The sequence below is a fragment of the Formica exsecta genome, unplaced genomic scaffold (genome assembly GCF_003651465.1).
Source record: "Formica exsecta isolate Colony F162 unplaced genomic scaffold, ASM365146v1 scaffold218, whole genome shotgun sequence".
NCBI classification, from domain to species: Eukaryota; Metazoa; Arthropoda; class Insecta; order Hymenoptera; family Formicidae; genus Formica; species Formica exsecta.
Genome location: NW_021849477.1, coordinates 371,243 through 375,895, shown reverse-complemented (window position 1 = coordinate 375,895; position 4,653 = coordinate 371,243). Strand labels below are relative to the sequence as shown.

Sequence of the window (4,653 nt, the reverse complement as noted above, 5' to 3'; positions counted from 1 at the left end):
ATATTATAACATAATATTAATTATTTAAGATTTTTAAACTGATAGAATGATTTTCTCGTTTGCAAGATATAAAAAAAAAATTATATTAAAAAGCTAATATATTTTTTCAGCGAAAACGACTTTAATGCTTCGGCGTCGGCGATATCGATGAAATAGCACCGGCAAAACTTGGGAAAAGACTTTGAAAATCTATCTCTTGTATAAGGAACGCGTACAAAAAGAGCCATGAAAAGACGCGCGTGTTCGGGTCATTTTCTAATAAATTTGGCGAAGTACTGGAGAAGAGAGAAAGAACACACACATTTATATCTTCGATTTTTCTCTTTGCAAATTCACGACGAATATATTGCGTGAGACTCCCTTTGTTATAAAATTGGAATCCTATAGAAAACTCATTTTCCTTGTAGATGGACAAAGTTTTATGATCGCTCTTCTTTTGTCAAGTTTGTGGAACAGACAAAATATTTTACGGTATAAACGAGGCTCATCTTTAGTTCTTGTTAACGCTCGCGCTGGTAATACGAGACATGGAACTTTAACGCTTTATCTTTAGTAAGAAATCTTTAATTAAAGAACTTAGAAAACAATGTTGAAGTCTGTTGAAGGACCATCTTTTAGAGAATCTGTTAAAAGGTTATTTTATCTTAAAGAAAAATGCAAGATTTTTCTACGTCAGTTTCACGCTTTATATACAGTTTCATGTCTCATATTCGCAGCTTCTTTATCAAACGATTCAATTGACTCAGTTGAGCTCGAAGAAACATATTATTCGAGAAAGTCTAAAAATGCATCTACAAACAGCGAACTTTGTTGTTCAATATATGACAGCGGAAAATTGCGACAACACTCGCGAACAATTTTGCCTCGCGGATATCGAGAACACAACTACGAATTACATACGTTCTTTCCATTTATTTACTCAGAACGTTCAATACTCTACCGCGTATAACGCACGAGAAAATTTCAGAAATAACATCGGTATCGCAATGAGAGATGTTAAACTTCTCTCTATCTAAGAGTTTATCCATTCCATAATTCGATATATTTTTTGCTCACCGTGTACATCTCAAGAATGAGAACGCATGAGTTTGTTTCGAGAACCTGTCAATAATGCATTTCTAAAGATACGTAACTCTTTTTTTACGTAAGATCGAACGTTTTATTTTTATATGAAAACCGGCTATGAAAACTTGTTATAATCGCATAATTAAAATGTTAAATGAGAGATTATTTGCCCCTCTCTCTTTCCTTTCCTTTTTCAAAGAAAAGAAAAATTGAGAATTAATATCGCGGTATTAGAAATGAGATTCTCACATTTAATATTAATAATATAATCCTTCTGATGCTCACACAAACATGCGCATCACGTGTTTGCGAAGTTTTCGAAACGGAAGTTTCCCGATAGTCCGACCTGCATACCTTACCCCGTCTATAACGAAAAAGGAAGAACGGAGAGGGGAGAGAGCGAAGGGGAGTGGAAATTCCTGTAAGAGAAGTCTCGGGCGATTCGGCATGGAAAATTCGAATACGTGCCGTGCCACGCGAGAAGGGTATTGCATCGTCGTCGTCGAGTCGCGAAAGAGGAATAGACACCGAAAAAAACCAACGGCTTCAATTCTCTTTTTGTCCCTCGCGTTGACTGGAATAATCCCTAACACGGGATCGCGAAGCAATAAAAATGTCGATGTATGTAAAGGGTAGCAAAACGAGAGGAAATAATACACGTTTAAAGAAATATTATCGCAAACGATTATATTTATATGTGTGTGTTAGCTTCTTATCTTTTATTGTTTTAATAACAGTATTCGGAATAAAGTACTATTCTGTGTTTTATTCTTCAATTTGTTTCTTATTTAATTAAATATCTTATTATTGAAAGATATAAAAAGATATAAAACTTGATTTGGTATCTATTTTTATAAAACTTTAAGAATTTTTTGATCTAAGAATTTAATATATAAATTTGTAAACTTCAAAATTTTATTCAAATAAAGAAAAATCTATATCTCTCAATATTTTATTTTTAATACTTTTAAATTCGAAATATATTTCTTCTACTTCTTATTTTGATGCTCGCTTTTCCTAGTATATTACATAGAATTATAAGGCGCACAAAATATAACTCTATATTAACTTTCCACCTGCGGACGCCGGATCACCCGCACACATGCCCCATATCTTAAGTATATTTTATAGAACTCATGTGTGTGTGTGATAATCGAAACAAATATTTCATGTGTGCATTATATTAATTTTTATTTAAAATAAAATTTATTCAGAAATATTAATTTTTATTTAAAAAACATTTTTTTGTTTTTTAATATTGTCATGTACAAATAATATTAAAAAGAAAAAAGTATTTATAAAAATAAAATATATATAACATTTATAACAAAATTTTAATCTGCGACATGCGTATAAAAAAATTCTATTACGGATCAAAATTGATTCAGCATTCGTTATTTGAAGCTTAATCTATTTTTCTTATTAAAAAACGATATGGATTTAAATGCAAAATAATGAGAAAAATATTTGTTTTGAATCGCTACACATTGAAAAAATTTAATAAAATCCGCTGTATCTCAGATAAATGAATTCTATAACTCTATAAAATAAAACTCTTAAGTATTTTTATATTTATAATTACTTCCTATCCGTTTTTTTTTTCATATAATGACGTATTATCGCTCGTTGGGAGAATGTTGAATTATTGAATAGGACTGCCAATCGAAGGATGATTCTGGCAGAGACGCGGGTTTCGATAGTCGTAAATCGTGGGAGGCATCTTTCGAGATGGGGGGCGGAAAATCCGCGACACAATGCGGCGGATAGCCGGGGTCCTCGAGATACACGACAAAGGTCCTCGAGCGAAGATATGTTAGGATGGCACTCAAAAAGGAGAAAAGAGGAAACCGTTCGTTGAAACGTTTTTACGTTGCCTCGACTTTTGAGTGCCCTCCATCTCGATTGAGGCAACACGCGTGTGTATGATTTCTGACGGTACTCGCATCAGCCGGAAAAATTCCTCCTCCCCCTCCGTAATTTCTGTTAGCGTAGTACAAAATATAAATTGCCTTTTTTATAAATAAGATAAACTAAGTAAAAATTGACTTTTCTCTTTCGTTTGCTTAAAAACATTTAAGTGAAAATATTTAAGTGAAAATATTTAAGTCAATACGAGCCATCAAGCACTGATGCAATTTTTACCGTTTTCAAGGAAAGTTAAACGCTATTAAAATAACTTGCAGCTAATCGCTTTTACGAACCCATTAAAACTCAGCGGTAACTTTATCCGTTATAGAAATTTCTTGCTGGTTGCGTAGATACAACAACCACGTCAGCTATGTATATTGACGCATATAATTGAAATAAAAAGAAAATACTTTGCCCGAAATGGATATATCGCAGAATATAAAAATAAATGTATTAAAGCAGAAATATAGAAATCTAACGAAAAACATCAAAAATCCCAATCGTGTTCGACGAGATCCTATTTTCCAAATTCAAAACCAATTACAAGCAAGCTGCACGAGCAGACAAATATACCGTCTTTTCGCTTTGAATATGTTTCTATTGACAACAGGCAATTTCCTCGAAATAAATTCGTGTCGTTTTTCCGATTTTTACCAATGCCAAATGCTTCAAACTCGCCATTGAATTCAATATGATTCGAATAAGAGTGACTATCGTTCGTAATAAAAATCAGATAAAAACATGGACAAGAGTTGCAGGCATATCGACAGAAGCTTAATCAAACATATACAAGTTTTATCACAAATAAAATTTACCGACATCTTTTTCTTTTAACAATGTTCTGAAAATCGATTAAAATAAGTCATAAATATCTGTCAAGTTAAACGTAAAAGAAAATAAATGTAAATATGAATTATGTATTTTTTTCGTCCGTCCAAAACTACACGAAAACTATGTCGCGTAGTTTTAATCTCGATAATATTCAAGATGTATCAGATCTCGCTCAACATCGCTACGTTTGGTTTCGAGATGAAAGTTGACCTGTCTGTTAAAGCAGACACACGGCGAAATAAATCTTGGGAGAGACCGCCGTTTTACGCGACGGAATCTCCCCGCGACATTTGTAGCTCGCTGTAGTTCGCTTTCGTATACGCTACTGTACATGTATATATTTTTACGTCCGGTATAAATTTTTGCGCGCGTCACGCGCAGGAGAGAGGATATTAATGTCTACATGACGAAACTTCTGCCGAATACCTTGCCTGCAAATGGGGAAGGTTTCCCTTCCTGAAGCTTTACCATTCAGCGGGGGAGCCGCTTATTTTGATAGAGCCGGTTTTAAAATATATAACGCGTGTAAAAAGTCTTTTCGCGGAAGGAAAGACATAATAGTATTTGTATAACATACTATTGCGTTTATTAATATATATATATTTAATATTTTATGTCTTTTTATTTTTTTAAACGGAAAATTAGTCAAAACAATTTGACAAGTTTCTAAATTCAAAAGAAATCAATTATATCTTTCAGTATTTTAAAGAATTTGGCACATTTTGAATTATTCATGAATAATTATCATTCATAACCTAACCAATTTTTAATAATTAATGGAAGGATCAATAATAACAGTTTTGGACGCTCAAAATCTCGGCAGTAGTGTGACACGGTATAAATATCTCA

General features: G+C 32.9%; 1 protein-coding gene across 1 annotated transcript in view; it reads right to left on the bottom strand.

Moving 5' to 3' along the window:
* Nucleotides 1-4,653, bottom strand: part of LOC115235330 — a 108,108-nt gene that overhangs the window by 102,478 nt on the left and 977 nt on the right. The window lies entirely within an intron of this gene.